General features: G+C 48.6%; 1 long non-coding RNA gene and 1 pseudogene across 2 annotated transcripts; both read left to right on the top strand.

Annotated features, from left to right (window-relative positions):
- The first annotated feature begins 379 nt into the window (after positions 1 to 379).
- On the top strand, positions 380 to 18,634 carry LOC144382258 (uncharacterized). 2 transcript variants are annotated; one of them, XR_013448843.1, is made up of 3 exons: positions 380 to 2,176; positions 2,613 to 3,922; positions 18,019 to 18,634. It is a non-coding gene; the product is annotated as an uncharacterized LOC144382258 (long non-coding RNA). The 2 variants fall into 2 exon arrangements; XR_013448844.1 differs by lacking the exon at positions 380 to 2,176 and having other exon boundaries at positions 2,655 to 2,784; positions 3,801 to 3,922.
- Positions 7,751 to 12,671, top strand: LOC144382022 (thyroid receptor-interacting protein 11 pseudogene; annotated as a pseudogene).
- Positions 18,635 to 20,060: the final 1,426 nt, after the last annotated feature.

The following is a 20,060-nucleotide window of genomic DNA, read 5'->3' as shown; positions in this document are numbered from 1 at the left end:
CTTTTAACGTGCTGTTGGATCCTGTGCGCTAGTATTGTGCTGAGAATTTTTGCATCCATGGGGTCTTTGTCTGTTTTTGGGATCAAGGTCATGCTGGCCTTATAGAACAAGTTTGGAAGTTTTCCTTCCATTTCTATTTTTTGAAACAGCCTCAGAAGAATAGGTATTAGTTTTTCTTTGAATGTTTGGTGGAATTCCCCTGGGAAGCCATCTGGCCCTGGACTCTTGTGTGTTGGTAGATTTTTTGATCACTGCTTCAATTTCCTTGCTGGTTATGGGTCTGTTCAGGTTTTCTATTTCTTCCTGATTCAGTTTTGGTGGTTTCTAAGTTTCCAGGAATGCATCCATTTCTTTCAGATGGCCTAATTTGTCGTCATATAGTTGCTGTGTGTGTTCTTAAGATTGTTTGTATTTCTTTGGTGTTGGTTGTGATCTGTCCTCTTTCATTCATGACATTATTATTTTGGGTCCTTTCCCCTTTCTTTTGGATAAGTGTGGCTTGAGGTTCATCAAGCTTATTAATAATTTCAAAGAACCAGCTCCTGGTTTCATTGATTGTTCTACTGTTCTTCTGGTTTCTATTTCATTGTTTTCTGCTCTAATCTCTATAATTTCTCTTCTCCTGCTTGGTTTAGGCTTTATTTGCTGTTCATTCTCTGGCTCCTTTGGGCATAAGGTTAGCTTGTGTATTGGAGACTTTCTGATTTTTTGAGGAAAGCTTGTATTGCTATGTACTTTCCTCTTAGGACCGCCTTTGCTGTATCCCAAAGGTTTTGAACAGCTGTGTTTTCATTTTCATTCATCTCCATGAAATCTTCAATTCTTCTTTAATTTCCCGGTTGATGCATTCATTCTTTAGTAGGATGCTCTTTAGCCTCCGAGTGTTTGAGTTCCTTCCCTATTTCCTGTTGTGATTGAGTTCCTGTTTCAAAGCGTAGTGGTCTGAAAATATGCAGGGAATAATCCCAATCTTTTGGTATGGGTTGAGACCTGATTTGTGCCCCGGTATGGGATCTCTTCTGGAGAATGTTCCATGTGCCCTGTAGAAGAATGTGTATTCTGTTGCTTTAGGATGGCATTCTGTGATATATCTGTGAAGTCCATCTGGTCCAGTGTGTCATTCAGAGCCCTTGTTTCCTTGTTGATCATCTGCTTAGATGATCTGTGCATTGCTGTGAGTGGGGTGTTGAAGTCCCCTACGGTTATTGTATTATTCTCGTTGTGTTTCCTTCATTTGGTTATTAATTGGTTTATGTAATTGGCTGCTCAAGTTAGGAGCATATATATTTATAATTGTTAGATCTTCTTGTCGGGTAGGCCCTTTAAGTATGATACAGCGTCCTTCTTCATCCCTTACTACAGTCTTTGGTTTAAAATCTAATTTGTCTGATAGGAGGATTGCTACCCCAGCTTTCGTTTGAGGTCCATTAGCATGATAAATGGATCTCTACCCCCTCACTTTCGATCTGGAGGTGTCTTTAGTTCTAAAATGAGTCTCTTGTAGATAGCATATGGATGGGTCTTGCTTTTTTATCCAATCGGATACCCTGTGTCTTTTTTTTTTTAAATGATGTTTTTTTTTTTTAAAGATTTTGTTTATTCATTTGAGACACAGAGATACAGGGAGAGACAGAGAGAGAGAGAGAGCATGAGCAGGGAGAGAGGCAGAGGGAGAAGGAGAAGCAGGCTCCCCGCTGAGCCAGGAGCCCGATGCGGGGCTCGATCCCAGGACCCTGGGATCATGACCTGAGCCGAAGGCAGACGCTTAACCATCTGAGCCACCCAGGCACCCCTACCCTGTGTCTTTTGATTGGAGCATTTAGCCCATTTACATTCAGAGTAACTATTGAGAGATATGAATTTAGTACCGTCGTATTACCTGTATAGTCCCTGTTTCTGTAGATCTTTTTCTTTCTGGTCCAGTGTTACTTTTGGGCTCTCTCTTGGCGTAGAGGATCCCTTTTAGTATTTCTTTCTTTTTTTTTTTTTTTAAGATTTTATTTATTTGACAGAGAGAGACACAGCGAGAGAGGGAACACAAGCAGGGGGAGTAGGAGAGGAAGAAGCAGGCTTCCCGCGGAGCAGGGAGCCCAATGCGGGGCTCGATCCCAGGACCCTGGGATCATGACCTGAGCCAAAGGCAGAGGCTTAACGACTGAGCCACCCGGGTGCCCCAGTAATTTTATTTTATATTCCTCTTCTTTTGGGGGTGAAGTTGAAGATCGTTTTTATATGTTTAAGAGCCATTTATATTATCTTTTACTGTGAACTGTCTGGTCAAGTAAGGAATTACTTTCTTGACCTTAGTAAAATGATAGTAACACTGTTAGGCTCTGAAGTCCTTTCTATCAAGGCAGTGAAGGGATTTGAGATGGGAGGATGACTTAGTCAGATTGAGAAATTGACCAAATGACCACAGTCCTTGGGCATGCAGGGGAATCCTCACCCTAAAGATGGAGCCTATGGGTAGATTGTATAAGAAATGTAAAGAAAGTGTAAAGTGGTGGTTCCTGAGAATAAGGCCATGGACCTTACTTGGAGCTGAGGGTGAACCCAGGCATCAGGGAGATGGGGCCAGGCCTGGCTAAGAGGCCTGAAATCCTGTCTCCCAGGCTCCTGAGGCAGCTTTCCTAACCAGTGCTACAGAGGTGGGAACCCACCTTGGGGCCCTGGGAGCTGGACGCCCCAGGCAGGGTGTCAGCCGGCCTTCCTTCCTTCTTCCTCTGCATGGGCTGGCATCTCCAGACCGGACCCACTAGGAGAGGGCTTCCCAGGCAACATGTGGTGAGCATCTTTAAAGTTTTGTTCCAATAATCTATCTGTTGTGGACGATATTCTATGACATACATGAAAAATGATTTCCTAGAAAAATAAAATGCAAGAGACACATAAAATAGAAGCTCAACTTATTTATTAGGAGAATCAATAGACATAGAATTCCTATGTCCCATTGCAGTAAGTTTCTAAATGCTACTGAGATTTGGTTCTTAAAGTAGTTATACTTTAAGCAACAGGGCTTTAGAACAGATATTATCTTCCATTTCCCCCTCTTAGAACAGATACTATTTTCCATTTTCCCCTCTTTTATTTCTCATCGTCTTCACTCCAGCTCCCCACCCCACAGCTGAACCAGTCCATTTATTCGGCAACGTTTGCTCATGCCTTCCCCTCCCGCAGACGGTCTATGAGGCCACTTTATAAACAGGGGCTCTTACCCACACAGGATGGAGAGGAAGGGAACGTGGTGGCAATACGGCTTTTCTTTCTTTCTTTTTTTTTTTTTTTTGCTTTGACATTTATCTGCCCCATTTCCTGACCCCAGAATCTTATTTTCGTCATGATCTCGCATTGTTGAGTTTTCACAGAGTCCTGAGAGGCTTACACCTAACCAAGAGAAAGTATATTTCCAAGAGGAACATTTAGATCTGATTTTTTATGTAAAACCCTTGGCTTTCTTATGTAAAATTATGGGACTTTTTTTTTAAGATGGTTAATTCCACCATCAAGTAGATTGTACTTACTTGAGTTCAAACAGCTTTAAAAAAAAAACTGGGTGTTGCACGCAAATAATGAATCATGGAACGCTATATCAAAAACTACTGAAGTACTATATGGTGATTAACATAACATAAAACAAAAAACAAGAGAATGTGAAAGTCACTCTTTGTCCCATGAAGTCCACAGATAAACCGCTGACCCCAAAGAAGAGCAGAAGGGTCCTCATTTGCTCTTCTCCTGGGGTGGGCTCTGCAGGGATGATTTCCCACCTCACTGAGCGATAGCTTGTCTCTGTCTCTCAGGATATTTTGCTCGAGTCCAAGGCATCAGCCAGCTGCTAAAGGCATTTCTGCGGAAGACAGGATGTCATTATCAAATTCTAAATCTTGGCGCTGGGATAGATACCACCTTCTGGAGATTAAAGGTAAATGAAAATTCCCCTTTTTCTTTCCCGAATTGTTTCATTTGTGAAGGTGCCCGCCTGGTTCAAAAATGTTAAAAACATATTCAGAAGGAATGCAGTGACTGCCTGTCTCGCACCCCTGTCCCCAGCTGCTTGCACCTGCTGCCACCCTCAGCCACATATGTGATGTCACCAGGGCCTCGGTGAAGGATAGGTGCCTGGCTTCCCATCCTTTGCTGTTGCAACAGGGGTTATGAAAAAAATCCTTGTAGACATGTCCTCAGCACGTGTGGAAGAGCCCTGCCAGTGGAATTGTGAGACCCAGAGCCCCTGCATCTGCCATATTGACGATAAGGAAGAGGTTTCCTTTTTTATTATGTTATGTTAATCACCATTCATTACATCATTAGTTTTTTTTTTAAAAGATTTTATTTATTTATTTGACAGAGAGATTGACAGCGAGAGAGGAACACAAGCAGGGGGAAGTGGGAGAGGGAGAAGCAGGCTTCCCGCTGAGCGGGGAGCCCGATGCGGGGCTCGAACCCAGGATCCTGGGATCATGACCTGAGCCGAAGGCAGACGCTTAACGACTGAGCCACCCAGGCGCCCCTCATCATTAGTTTTTGATGTAGTGTTCCGTGATTCGTTGTTTGTGCATAACACCCAGTGCTCCATGCAGAACGTGCCTTCCCCAATACCCATCACCAGGCTAACCCATCCTCCCACCTCGCTCCCCTAGAACCCTCAGTTTGTTTTTCAGAGTCCATAGTCTCTCGTGGTTCATCTCCCCCTCCAATTTCCCCCCCTTCATTCTTCCCCTCCTGCTATCTTCTTCTTTTTTTTTCTTAACATATAATGTATTATTTGTTTCAGAGGTACGGATCTGTGATTCAACAGTCTTCCACAATTCACAGCGCTCACCATAGCACATACCCTCCCCAATGTCTTACCACCCAGCCACCCCATCCCTCCCACCCCCCACGACTCCAGCAACCCTCAGTTTGTTTCCTGAGATGAAGAATTCTTCATATCAGTGAGGTCATATGATACATGTCTTTCTCTGATTGACTTATTTCGCTCAGCATAACACCCTCCAGTTCCATCCATGTCTGATAACGATGATTTTATTGTCATCATGACAGCGTCCTCGGTACGGTTTGGGGATGTGCAAGGCTGGGTGATGGTGATATGAAACAAAGGCCTTTTGTAGCTATTCCCTGATTTGGTCCCTCACCTGCTCTGTTAGGGGGCAAGAACAGGTGTATGTAACTACGCTCATTCACAGGAAAGGCGATGGGTCTGGTTAGTGGCAGAACCAGGACAATATGGACTGCAGCTCCTGCAAGTCCGGGTTCCTTCCCTGTTCTCTACACAGGGCCTTGTGCTTGTTCAGGGGGTTCTTTGCGGTCTGTCGATTCACGGTGTGTCTGTACCTCAGGCCCCACGTCTGTGTCCCGTGTCATAAGTCATAAAGGCACAGCCACGGCGCTTACTAGGGCAGGTCCTGCTGGGAGAGTCTCTCGTGTATTTATTTCCTCAGGAATCCTCACAACCCCGTGAGGTGCTGTCCCTTTCTCTACTGTGCAGACGAGGAACGCTTGGCCCGGGGAGGTTAGTGACTTCCAGCGCCTCACAGCAGACACGTGGTGGAGCTGGGATCGGAAGCCCATTCCCCGGCTCCAGAGTGCCGGCCCTTTCCCCCCACCGTGCTCTCCTCTCACAGAAAAAGTAGTAGTACCACAAGACAGTGCTCACCCTCACCATGCGGGGTGCTTTGTGATATTTGCTCTTGTATCCTATTTGATCCCCTAAATGCTGGCCCCACTCCACCCCCCCCCACATTGGTTTCCTGACCCTCCCTAATCTGTCTCAGTCTGGGTTTTGGAAAACTCTGTTAGGTCCTACTTCCCCAGCACCTCTCAGTGCCTCCCCACGTCCATCCCAGTGGTGGCTCCCCCAGTTCAGACTCCCCATGACTTCTTCCCTGGACCTTCTTCCTGGATGGCTGTGAGATCCTCCTAAGTTTTGTCCTCCATCCGTTCTCCATGCGGAGACCAAAGTCACCTCAAAATACATTTCTGACCATAGTGTTCCTAATTTAAGGCGCTAAGTACACCTTTGCTGTTTGGGGCCTAGTGTTCAGTCCATGAAGATGGTCGGTCAATGTATGAGGGAATACAGAATTAGAAAACTTACTGTGTGTTCGTCCTCAGGATGAAGATCTTCTCCCAAGTAAGTATTCTGAGGTCGACTTTCCAATGATAGTCACGAGAAAGCTGCACAGCACCACGGAACCTCACTGTGGGGTTGCTCACAAGGTCCTCGATCTTGGGACGAGAACGTGGCCTCGCAATGCTCTATGAATGGATAACACACAGGATGCACGTGCCATTCACACACGTGCTTTGGTCAAACTAAACTCCCCTTTTGACCCCACTATTGGGGAAAAAAAGAAGCAAAAGCTGTGGAAAACTCACACTTTCCTATTTCTCCCAGCATAAACAGTAGGTCCAGTACAGCCAACTGCCCCAAAGACGTTGAAAGATGTGCCCCCGATAACGGGGCACATGACAGTCACCTGCAGGAGCTCTCAACACCACCAACGGTTCCTGTTGCAACAGCCTGATGCTCCACAAATTCCGGTCTGTTCTGTCATTTCATAATGGATCATGTTTCCTGTCAAGCATTAAAGCAGTCCCAAAGAAACCTGGAGAAGACTCGGCTTCCAAATCCAAAGGGAGAAAGGCTTTTTAAAAAGCTCTTCAAAATTACACTAAAAGTCGTCCCAAGGCGTTTCCACAGTTCTTTCCTCCCAGTTCCCAATTTCTCAATGTCAGGATCTTGGGCAGTCTGGTCATAGGGGCCCGGGTCTGGAGACAGCGGCACCTCTACAGTCCCTGGATGGACGCCCGAACGTCCTGGGCGGATCCGATGGGCTCTGATGGCCCCTTCCTTATTTAGTGCCGTCAGGCACTGGGAGGTGGAGGGTCTGCAGCGGCGGGGCGACCGGGAACGCCTGAGACCATGGCCCGCAGAGCACAGCGTCCGCTCGGCCTGGGGCTCACTGGTTAGCGGAGTTTTCACCCAGGGCAAACCCCGGGGGAGGGCAGGGGAAGGCTCGGGTGCAGTCCGCCCAGGGCGATGCTGGGTGGGGCCCGGACAGAGGGCGACGGGGACGGCCGACCCACCCCGCTGCTCCCCAGGGGCTCGGGCAGCGGCACCGAGCCGGGCTCCAGGTCTTGGCGTGGCGCAGCCCCAGGCCCGGACCCCGAGGCCTGATGTGGGGCGGCGGCAAGGGACCAGAGCTCGCGACCAGGAGAGCAGCCGGCCCTCCCGCGCCCGAGCCTGGTACGGGCTCCTGCCGACCGGGACCGACGCACTCGCCTTCCCACGGTCTGGTGGGTCAGCTGCTTCATGCAGCTGCATTGCTTCTTCCTGGCGGCGGCGGCGGCCGGCACGGCCAGGGCAGGGCAGCTCGAGGAATCGCCCGGGGGGAGGGGGGCCGACATCGCTTCATGTCCACCCGAGGCGGCAGTGGAAGCGGCTCTGGGGCCGGCGCCCCGCCCTCGCCGCCTCTCATCCAGTGGCGCGGCGGGTCGGGGCCTTGGGAGGCCAGACCCGGGACGCGGTACCCAGCCCCTCCTCCACCCATGGCGGGAACCCCGGGGCCGCCCTGTGCAGGGCCCGGAGGCCCCCTATCCGGCACCGCCACCACCGCCGCCCGCGACCCCCTGCCGGGTCAAGCCGCAAGCCTCCGCGAGGCAGCGGATGCGCCCAGCGCACGGAGCCTGCAGTGAACCGCCAAACCCCGGTGTGGGACGCACTGTCCGCGTAGAGCTGGCAGGGCACAGAGGGACAGAACACTCTGGAGCCTCTGGAGGCTGGAAATGCCCAAAGTCTCCTTGAGGGCCGTGCCTCTGCGCAGGTGTAGATATCTGTCAAATGCACCTGCGATCTGCTCTCCTAGGTGAATGGATGCGTGTGCCTGTGTACTAGTCACCTCGATTAAGAAGATACTGTTGTGTGGAAAGCACAAGCCGCAGGAGTTGTGTACCGAGATACCACTTAGGGGGAAAGTCCAGGGCCACATGCATTTTCTGTGGGCAGGCACCTGGGGGCAGTCAGGCAGGAGCACTCACTAGGGGCCCACCCAGGAGAGCCAGGAAGCAGGGGCAGAAGGGGAAGGGGCCCAGCCCTGCATGGGAAGTCGTGGGGCTGAGCGGCTGGGACCGGGACCAGTGGCCAGAGTCGGCCCTGGGAAGGCCCGAGGCCTCGGCCTTTCCTAGCAACGTGGCCTGCGCAGGGGAGGCGGGTGCCGGGCCCACGCAGGCGTTGCCTAGAAACGCCTATTGTCTTCTGATTCTTAGCCTGGCGCAAGCAGGGGTTCTGGGACACTTGGCGGGGTAGTCCGACTGCGCTGGACGCTTTTCCACAGCGGACCACGACAGTTATATGACCCGCGGAGATGTGCTCTTGGGTTGGTGGCCTGGGCTCTGGCCTAGGCCATTCCCAGGGGGGAGTGGATGGCCGTGAGACTTCCTTGACCGGCTACAACTCGGATCTCACGATGGACTTTGCTGATGTCATATCATCTCAGACAGAAATCAACAGACTCCTCAACGAGATCAAAACACTGGAGGCTGATCTTACACTTTGGAAACGTTTGTCCAAGGGACCAAATAGCTCAGACTCCAATGCCATCTGGAAACTGAAGAGCACCATCAGGGACCTAGAAGAGAGGCGCATGAGGGAGATGGAGGAACATCAACTCGGAGTTGCGATACTGCACAGTGTCCATCAAGAAAAACTGGCCGACATCATTGACAGGCACCGCAAACAACTCCTCGAGTATGAAAAACGGATAGAAGACCTGCAACATCAAGAGTCTGCCGGTCATGGGAAAGATGACTTACTTCAAGAAAGGGAAACTGAGCTTCGAAGGTTGAAGCAACAGCTTGCAGAAATGGAGCGGCTGAATGACAGTTTAAACAACGTTGCTTCTGATCTCAGAGCAGAAAACCAAAAGTTGGTTTTGGCGCTCCAGGATGTAAGACATCAGCTGGAAGAATCGATTCTCCGGAACAACGAGGATTCTCTGGAAAACAACACTGCTGTGAGGGCTTTAAAAATAGAAAAAGGACGGTTAATAGCAAAATTGGCTCGGGCGGAAAAGAAGCTGTTGGAGGAAACAAACAAGTGTGAGCAAACTATCAAAGAATTGTCCCCTTTAGAGCATGTGCATTTCATTCAACACAGTCAAGAGAAAGACCTGGAAATAGTACACCTCAAAAAGAGGATCGAGCAGATGGACGCTGACCGTAAAGAAACGAAGGAAATGCTGTCCTCTGCTCTGGAGGAGCAGAAGCAATTGACACAACTCATTAAAGAGAAAGAGATGTATATTGAAGAACTTACAGGAAGTCCAGAGCTTCAGGAGGAATTCGGCCAGTCTACCCAAACCTTCAGAAGCAGTGACATTTTCCAGCCATCCGTGGAGGACAAAGACAGGTGTCTCCCATCCGTGACAGGCAAAAATCATCATGTGAGAGAAGAACTGGAGAGCCTAAGACAACAGAGTCGCTCTGTTCCTGCGGTCGACCCTAAAATCCTAGACGAGATCATAGAACTAGAGTGTGAGGTGTTTCAACTGCAGGAGTTAAAGGATGATCTCGAGGAGGAAATCAGAGAGCAACAGAAGATCATTCACAACCAGCAGCAGGGGAAGATAGGACTGCTTCATTCTTTACAAGAGCAGAAGCAGAAAGTGGAGCATCTCCAATACCGGCAGGAGCAGATGAATACTGAACACGCTCAGCTCCTTTCAGCGAAAGACGAGAAGATTCAGCATTTGCAGGACACGATAGAACAAATGAAAGCCCGGTTGCCTGACAAAAGCCAGCACATTCCAACAGAAGACTGTGATGATGTGGAAGTCACAACCAGTCAGCCTCTTCCTAGAGAAAACGGAAGCGAAAAGCTTGATTCACGTGAAGCCGAAACTCAAAGATCAATCCTAGGAATCAAAGAACACGAACTGGAGATGAAGCTTCTAACTGAACAGAACATCCGACTGACGGAACAGATCGATCGGCTCTCCAAAGAGGAGATTGGTAAACTAACTCAGATTATCCAGCAGAAAGACTTGGAGATTCAGGGTCTTTCCAGCAGGATCTCTGCGGCTTCTCACAGCCAGAACGGGGACGTGGAGCGACTTCAGCGGCAATTGCAAGAGCATGCTTGGAAAAGCGAACAGGTCTTGGCTGTCTTAAATGAGAAAACGAGGGAGAACAGCAATCTGAAGACAGAGTATGACAAAATGGCAGATAGAATGGCTGCCACAGAAGCAGAGCTCCGGCGGATGCAAGAGGAAAATCAAAAACTGTCCACTAGAATTGACAGTAGTGGTCAGGAGCTGTTTAGAGAAACGATTCAGAATTTATCACACATTGTTCGAGAGAAAGACCTCGAAGTGGATGCGTTAAGTCAGAAATGTCAGACTTTATTGACACTCCTGCAACCATCCAGCACTGGTAATGAGGTTCGAGGCGTTAATATGGATCAGTTCAAGCAGCTTCTACAGGAACGGGACACATTAAAACAGCGAGTGAAGATCATGGAAGAGTGGAAACAGCAGGTGATGACCACAGTCCAAAATATGAAGCGTGAGTCACCCCAGCTTCAGAGAGCTCTGGCACAACTCCAGGCGGGGGCTTTCGCCAGCAGCGAAAAGGATTCTGAACTAGAGACGACCTCTAGTGACCTGATCCAAACGTACAAAGGCAATGAAATAAAATTACAACATTTAGAGAAGGAACTGGCACAAATTCAGCTCAGCATCGGGGAGCTTTGCAATGCCAAGGATCTCCTTCTAGGGAAACTGGACGTGATTTTCCTCCAGCCCTCCCCCGACTCCTCAGAGTCAGCGGACTCTCTGGAGGCCATGAAATCTGACAGAGTGAGTGAGGCTTCTCACTTGCTCCAAGCGGAGGTAGAAGAGCTGAGAAAATCCATGCAAGAAAAAGATACAATGATTCGAGCCCTCCAGGAAGATAAGCAGAGATGGATTGATTCAGTGGCTGCCACGTGGGAAGGAGAAGGCCAAGAACAGGAACACAGGGATTCTGACATCGAGCAGCTGAAGGAGAAACAGGCCGTTCTACAAAACTTCATTCAGGATCAGGAGCTCCGAATCCAAGCGAAAAGTGAGGACTTGCTTTCTTTACCGGAGAACTTCCGTAGCCAAGTGAGTGAAAATGAACTTTTGAGGCAGACGGTCACCAATCTGAAGGAGAGAATAGCAGAGTTGGAAATGGATGTGTGTCAACTGAAAGAGGAAAATGCAAAAGTCGAGGAAAACTCTAGAGAAAAGGAAGTGGGAAATGAGGCATTGCAAGAGACAGATAGGCTGCTTTCAGTGATGCGGAGAGAGGAGGAATCCCAGGGTGCTGCGATGAAAGAGAAGGCACTTGCTTTGGAGCAACTATTGCAAGAGAAAGAAGAGCACGAGACCGGGGTATTGAACCGGCTGGTCAGTGCAGTTACATCCATGCAGGGAAAGACAGTTCTGTGCCAACAGGGGAGAGACGAAGTCCTGTTGGCCCTGAAACAGAAACAAACGGAAACCTGTGCCCTCCAGAAGGAGGTCCACCATTTACGTGAGAGCGAATTACGCCTAACCCAGGAGCTGGAGAGACGGCGACACCTCGCTCTAGAAGCCGAAGACGCTCATCGCCGGGAAGCTCTGGCCTCAGAAGACAAAGTGGCTCAACTGAGGAAGGAAGTGACGGTCTTGCAGGGAAAACCCGTTTTGTCTTCCACTGCCATGGAAAATGCCAGCCGAGGAGCCAGTGTGCAGGTAGAGTCGCTGCAGGAGCAGCTGCACGTGGTGACCCAGCAGAGAGAGGACACCGCGCTGCAGCTTGCTGCCTCCCAGGAAGAAGGAAAGCGGTATGGTCACATCCTAGCTGACCTCAAGTTGGAGCTCGCCGAATGGATGGAAAAGGCAGACAGCCTAGAAGGAAAACTGAAGTCATTGCAGGGACGATTACATAAAACAAATGCTGACTTGGAGCTGAAGGAAGACCAACTCCAAGAATTCCAGAAACAGAATGAGGTCCAGCAGGAAATCCTGGAGGACACACAGAAGAAACTGATGAACTTAGTCAGTAAGTCCGAAGGAATGGTGGACAAAAGCCTACTAAGGAGCCTCTTCCTGGGATCTTTCCAAGCACCTGATGCTGAACGGCAGGAAGCCTTAAGGTTGATGGGAAGCATGCTGGGGATCCGAGAAGACCAGATGCGGCAGCTGTTCAATGAAGGGCCAGGAGGTGTTACCAGCTGGATGACTCGGGGGCCTGGATCCAAAAGCGCCCCCAACACACGTGTGAAGCCAAATCACCGACCTATGGCCAAGAATTCTTTTTCAGGACTTTTCGTCCAGTTTCTAGAAGCGGAATCTCATTCAGCTTTGCCACCACCAAAGCCCTCTGCTCATGACGCGAAGCCCCCAGATTCCGGAGGAAGGGGAAAACTGGCTATGAAACAGGGCCCACCACGTCTGAACGCTACCCTAGGATCCACATCCCGGACAAAAGATGCGAAGCCCCGCACCACAACTGTGTCTCTTATTACCCCACCTGGACCGGAAACGGATGGATCGGAGCACCTTCTTCTAAATGCCGTCACTGATGCTTTGCCCACGTACACACCCCAAATACTGTCACCTGCCAAGAAGGTTGGAATGGCAGCCAAAGGCTTCTCAAAGGAATAGAGGATTCTCAAGCCAGAGATGAGACAGCGCTCGAAAGACCCCAAGTCGCTCTGTGTGTTTACCTTATCCCAAAATGTCCTTTTGCAAAACGTAATATTTTTGCAGTCTTGCTTTCAGCTTAATAAAAATATTCTTTTATGAGTTAACAAAAACAGGCATCTTTTCATGACTGCAGAGGTATTCACCAAACTGAAAATGGTGGTTATTTCTTATGAGAGTAGACACTGGTGGGGTTGGGGGCTGTGGTCAATGGTACTTCCAGTATTGTTTGTAATGCTTTGATGTTTTCATAAGGAGCACCTATCTACATATACCTTTGGTAAGGAAAACATCAACTTGTTTTAATGTTCCAAACTTATCAAATACACGAGCACATACGCTTTGTTTGAGAAACTAGGTGTATAGCATGAAAGTTTAAGATGAATACATTTTTTTTAAAAATGCAAGTTTGATTTTCCCATCTATGTCCCATTTCTCTTTCTCCTTTTTTATTTTTAATTGTTTTTTCCATTTCACTTTATGTTGCCTGGGAATCTACTTCATGGGTAACCTGATTTATCTCAGGCCTTTAGAAATATATGTATATTTGTCTATTTGGGCGTATAGTATTCTATGACTTGCTTTTTAAAAAAAAAATCACTCTGCCTTGGAGATCTTTACAAATGTGAATGAATTCCAATTCATTCTTTAAAAGGAAATGCAGGCATTTATGGATATACCCTAAATTACTTAACTAGCTCCTATTGATCAGTATTTAATCGGTTTTTACTTCAAATGTCCATGGTCAACTCCCTTCTTCATTTCCTCAAAAGCCACTGCAAATCTTCATTTGCAGTTCCAGGCTAATTACTCCACTATACTCTGGAAACCATCCATTCAGACTTCTTTTCTTCTTCTTCTTCTTTTTTTTTTTTTTTTAAAAGATTTTATTTATTTATTTGACAGAGAGAGCAGGAGAGCACAGGCAGGGCGGGTGGCAGAGGGCGAAGGAGAAGCAGGCCCCTTGCTGAGCAGGGAGCCTGATGTGGTGCTTGATTCCCGGGTCACCGAGATCATGACCTGAACCAAAGGCAGACGCTAAACTGACTGAGCCACCCAAGCGCCTCCCATTCAGACTTCTTTAAAGATCTCATTCCATTAATTTTCCATTCTGCTGTATCTTCCGCCTGCCAAATATCTTAACTCCTTCCCTCCCTTTCTGTTGCCAGTGCTCTGGTTCACCCATTCCTGTCTCTTGCACAGACTAGTGCAGTAGACTGCCTACTGATCTTGCTGGTTCCACTCTCGGCCTCCTTTGAATCCATTCTCCATGCTGCTGTCAGGGCGAACTGAGATGAAAATCTGATGTGACTTCCCTGCTGTCATTATTTGTGGGTTCCCTCATTGCTTGGAGTTCGACCTTTAAGAGACCATCCAAGCCCTTGCTTTTGCAGCCTTCCCTCCTGCTCATCATTCACATACAGGCCGCCCTTTAGCCCCAGGGAATTCTTACAAGCCCCAAATAGATTATTATCCAAATAACTTCAAGTGCATGAGCCTCATCATTGTGCCTTGACAAAGGTACAAAGCAGAAGGATTTCATTTTTCTCCTCTTCACCCATTGGTAAAGGGAGTGATTCCCACCCTAAAGTTATGGGATGTCCGGATGCTGAACAGATGAGCTCGACAGTAATTTATTACCCATGTATACTCCTGGCGCACACCGTGCAGGGCCACAAGGGGGTTTTACCTGGGAGCAGAATGAAGAAGGGCTTTGGGGCGGGGGCAGACCTTGTAGTAACAGGAGAGTGACGGTGAGCCCTTCTTCCTGCAGGAGGGCATGACTGGCTTGCTGGATAATTCCACACGCTGTCAGGGAAATGGACCTTACTCCTTGGGGAGAAACTGTGCCTGGTCCCTGGGATAAAGAAGGTCGTTTGGCCAGGAGACCTGATCTGTGGGAGCAGAGGGGGAAGGGAACTTTGAGTGAGGCCGAGGCCATTGGAGGCCCTCTGATGTTCCCTGCTACCAAGACAACACTGCCTATTGAATCTTAATCTCAGGCTTTCCATCACAGTGGACTCTGATATCTAGACATCAATTTCAACCTGGGACTGAGACTTTTAAGGATTAGGACAGGTGCTTCTCTAGGAAGTGAAATTGTCACGTGACCAAGAGGGGGAGTTGGTCTTCAAAACCAAAATGTATCAACTGTCATTGATGGTCACTCAGTTGATCCCAAGGGAATCCTGAGGTAGCCAAGGGGTAGAAGGAAAGGCTGACGTCCTCCAGCACCATGGAATCTGGCAATGGACTGTGGATAGAAGCAGCCACCCCCACCTGCAGGTTGGATATGCAGACTTTGGCTTCAGCCTGTAGCAAGAAGGCCTTGGTAACTACATTGAGCTGGTGGGGGTATCATGACCCGAGGAACAGCAGACAGCGGGATATGAAGGCTCAGAGTCTGTGAGAGACTCCGTTTCCAGGAGAGCCCAGTGCATGGCCAGCAATTGCTTCTTTCCTGGTCTATAACCCAGGGCCAAGGAGGGCCATTACTTGCATTGGGAGTCCATGGACAATTCCAGGGACTCCAGGGAACCTGGAGAGGTAGTTGCTAAAGCCTTTTTACTTGGAGCACTAACGGGTGATTTTTTCTTTTTTAAGATTTTATTTATGTATTTGAGAGACAGTTGGAGCTGGAGGAGGAGGTCAAAGGGAGTGGGAGAAGAAGCAGGCTCCCCACTGAACAGGGAGTCCCCTGCCAGGCTGGATCTCAGGACCCTGCGATCATGACCTGAGCCAAAGGCAGACGCTTCACCAACTGAGCCAGCCAGTCGCCCCCTCACAGGTGTTTTGGACAGATCCTAGAGCCTTTTGTTGAGGGGAGCCCCACCCAGCATGGGCTCATTGACAAGTAACAGCCTAAATGGGCTTATGTAAAATTTATAAACAAGGAATATGTTGCCTCCAGAACCAAAAAAAAATACTGACAGACTTTGAACTTGTACGTCCTTCTTTGTTTCTAAGGATTTTATTTGGTTACTTGAAAGAGCCCGAGAGTGAGAGTACAAGGGGCTGGTAGGGGCAGAGGGAGAGGGAGAAGCAGGCTTCCCAGTGAGCGGGGAGCCTGATGCGGGGCTTGTTCCCAGGACGCTGGGTTCGTGACCTGAGCCGAAGGCAGACGCTTAATGGACTGAGCCACCCAGTCGCCCCTGCACCTGTATGTCCTTAACAAGTGTGTCGAACAGATGTCCTCACGTAGGTAGTCGTAGATGTGATGTCATACCTATGTTCCTGGAGAAAGACGGGTGCAGGAAGATCCTGCCCACAAAGATGCCTGTGATAGCAGAGAGGCTTGGGTGCCCTGTGCTTAACAAGGTAAAATGTGTCCCCTTCAAAGTCAAGGCACATTTGACTGAGAGGATGTTGAAATACGCATGGAACAGAACATACTGACCAAATCTATATTAGCAAAATATTCCCCATCGTTAAATTTGTTGGGCTCCCTTGTGTTTTTTTAAAGATTTTATTTCTTTCTTTAAAAGAGAGAGACACTTAGTGCACGAGCCCAGTGGGGGGGGGGAGGGGGGACGGAAGGGCCGAGTGAGAGAATCCCAAGCTGACTCTACCCTGAGCACGGAGCCTAACATGGAGCTGGATCCTATGACTCTGAGATCATGACCTGAGCAGAAAGCATAGCCCACTGACCCACCCAGGTGCCCCTAGGGGTCTCAAGGTTTTAAGGGGACCAGGATTTATTTTAATCAGGTATGATAAGTCAGGAAGATATAGAAGTAGCTGTCACAATGGAAGAAGTTTTGTAGATTTACAGATCCCAAGAAAGGAGGTTCTGAGAGCCATGGAGGGCCACCTGGGGAAGCACCAGGATTGGTCAGGAGAAAGAGGGAGTGAAGGGAAAATGTGGGCAAGACCCTTTATTGTGGTTTCCATGGGAAGGGACAGGTGAGGCAGGATAAGCACGTTTAAGACTGGCTAGTTTGAATAATTTCAGTGGGCTCCAGGGCATAGTGGTGTCTGCAGTAGTCTGTCCCTGCCCTTGGGGTGATCAGGGCAGGGCATAGTGGCCCAGAGCTTCTTAAGAGGAGGTGGTTGGGGGGTAAGGGTTCTGTACTGGCTGGTTTAGATGTGAAAGGTATGCTCACAGGCAAGTTGTTGACTTTTTCTAAGAATTAAGTAAGCCTGCCAGGGACAGTCCCTCCAAAGTCAGCAAGGCCTGATGTCAAAGCATTAAATACAGAAGCTAGAAAATATGGTTATTTTACTAGGTATAACCATAATTGGAGCCCTGGTATTGAGTCCATGAAGGTTACCCAACTGGTACATCTTAGCAGACATTAAAGTTAATTCAGAACCCATGTTTTAGAGGGCCAAAAGCCAATTGACCTCCTTTTATCTTTTGCCATATAAATTATCTTAGTAAATTTTGGATTTCTTTTTTTTTTTTTTTTTTAAGGTTTATTCCTTCATTTGAGAGAGAGACAGCAAGCAAGTGTGAAAGAGCAGGAACCAGGGGGAGCTGCAGGCAGAGGCAGAGGGAGAAGCCGACTGACTCCCCTCCAAGCAGGGAGCCTCTCATGGGGCTCAATCCCAGGACTCTGGGATCACAGCTGGAGCCGAAGTCAGACGCCTAACCATCTGAACCACCCAGGCGCCCCTGTAAATTTTGGATTTCCAATTGGGCCCAATTGTGAACCTATGTTGAATTAATTTGGGGGGTTCCTCTTCCTGTATCCAGTTTTCTTTCTTCCATTCCTCCTTTTCTTGGGTTTGTTTGGTCCTTGATATATGGTTGGGTTAGGGAGTGTCTTTTTACCCTGTTCATCTTTCTCCGTTTTTTCTTCCAGAGAGTCTCAAATCAGCATCATCAGGGTTGGAGCCTCTGTCGTGGCAATGGTCGTATGGTCTCAAGTCTCCTGGCGTAAGTCAGGGTGTGAATTGATACCCTCACTGTGCCACAGGGGTGCCACGGATGTTTCCCCCATAACCCTGAGGATGGCGATCTTGTGCCAAAGAGGTTTAGGCAGTGGAGTGGTAAGTGAAAGAGCACAGGACCCACAGCGCAGACGTTGATAAAGCCAAACCACCTTCTGCTACAGCCCTACCTTCTCTCAGTGTGGACTGCTTCCCCTCCCCCCTTTTCCCACTCTACAGATTCCCTCAGGAGACTATTTCAATTCTAGCCCCATAAAGTCATGGGTTTTTGTTTCTGTCTCCAGCTATTCAGACATGGTGCACATGTCCTGGGTGTTTATGGGGAAAGGGAGCCGGGTGGGTCGGCCCCACAGATGACTGTCCTCTTCCTGCGGGCATGCCAGTCCATCTCCCCAGTGTTGGAGTCCACAGCCAGGAAGACCATTTTGTCCATGGCCAGAGTGGGAGCCTCAAGCCCCTGGATCCAGAGATGAGTCCCTGGACGCGCTGGGAAGCAACAACACTAAGAGAAAGCAAGTGTGTGGAGGAGGGGTTTTGCACTGGGAGAGAAGTGGAGCACCAAACGGCCGACCCTCCACTTTTGTGTTTCTCATCAGCTCCTGGGCCCTGGGCTGCCATGGATGTGCGCCTCAAAACCCTGAGGGCTCCGGAGGACACACGGTAACAGGGAGAGGAGCGGCAGCTGGGGAGATGGGCAAGGCCACTCGCGTTGCCTGAACCACAGTGACTCAGGAGAGAGTCTGTTTCTGAAATGTCCCAGAAGTATTCCTATTCTTGCAACAAGTTCTCTAACTATTGCTTCATGTTCTTCAGTGTACTCTAGGTTCCCTAATGTGCTCAGTGATTTCATTCAGTGCATTCCTGCAGTATTGGTCTCTTTTGTTCCTAGCCACTGGGGGAGGACACTTCCAGGAGGCATACAGGACTCCGGGTTTGCCTTCAGTCCAAACAAGTGCCAATAAATATTTTCAGTTGGCTCCTTTCAGACCTAGGGTCCTGGATTAAAACCAACCTATGGTTTGGAATTGTCATCTTGTTTTGGATTCTGTACTTGCTGTCTCTCAATCCTCTGTAGAAACACTGTCTCCAATGAAGTGATGCTGGCTCACTGGTCTCAATCTTGAGCAGATACAGACTTCACAGGGGAAGTTCGTGAGAGTTTCTCCCATCTAACCCTCCCTGTTCCTCAAGTGTCACTTGAGTAGTTTACAACCGCGATGCACCTTCCCTCCAACGTGAGACATGCCGATCTGAAAAAGCTTTGCTGGCACTCAAACACAAAACCACTAAATACAAAGAACTTGACTGTTGATCAGGAAGCCTTCCGGGGACACCTGGGCGGCTCAGTCGGTTAAGCGTCTGCCTTTGGATCAGGTCATGGTCCCAGAGTCCTGGGATTGAGTCCCACATTGGGATCCTTGCTCAGCGGGGGCCTGTTTCTCCCTCTGCCTCTCTGTCTCTGTCTCTCTCTCATACATACATACAAATAAATAAAATCCTAAAAAGAAAAAGAAATTCTCCCAAGGAAACTTTTTGAAGTTTTTATGTACAATTAGTCCACATACACTATGATAGTCATTTCAGGTGTACAATCTAGTGCTTCAACACTTCCAGGCAACACCTGGTGCTCATCACAAGTGCATGACCTAATCCCTATCACCTATTCAACCCATTCCCCCAAACACCTCCCCTCGGTAACAACAGCTTGTTCTCTACACTTAAGAGTGTTTCTTGCTTTGACTCTTTTTTCTTCTCTTTGCTCATTTGCTTTTTTTTTCTTTAGAAACTCCACAGATGAGTAAAATCATACAGTATTTATCTTTCTCTGATGTATTTTGCTCATCAAAGCAAATCTTGATCAGAAGGAGGAAGGGTGTTACGCAAATACAATGAATCGTGGAACACTACATCAAAAACTAACGTACTGTATGGCGACCCACATAACATAATAAAACTTTTTAAAAAGCGTTACTTTGAAAACTCATAACGGGAAATGTCACAAAACACAGGCAGGAGGTTTGGGCAGGGGGAGCCCTCACACACTACCACTCCAGATCCAGTGGGGACCCAACAGGAAGACATGGACTTGACCGCGCACACGGACACGCCACTATTCCAGCTAGCAGAACTCGATTCTCACCTCTCTATGCCCCCGCACCTCCTCCAACAGGACTCACCCATGAGAAGCTACAACACTTGGAACTACCAGATGCCGCCAATGGACCTTTGGTCCTTAACAGCCTTCCAAATTGCCCCCTTTCCTCCTGAAAACAGTGAGCCTCTCTGATAGTCCCCAGTGTGCCTGAGGTTTCATCACAGCTTCTCTGTCCTACATTCAAGTCTCTTTCCTCCCAAAGAAACCCGACACTGGCTGATAATTCCCTGAGAGTTTCTCCCTTTAAGGTTACACACTGGACGGGACTTTGTTTTTACCGGGGCTCTGGTCGGTTCCAGCAG

The sequence above is a fragment of the Halichoerus grypus genome, chromosome 6, assembly GCF_964656455.1.
Source record: "Halichoerus grypus chromosome 6, mHalGry1.hap1.1, whole genome shotgun sequence".
Taxonomy (NCBI): Eukaryota; Metazoa; Chordata; class Mammalia; order Carnivora; family Phocidae; genus Halichoerus; species Halichoerus grypus.
The sequence above is the reverse complement of the archived record's forward strand: the minus strand, read 5'-3'. Positions and strand labels throughout refer to the sequence as shown.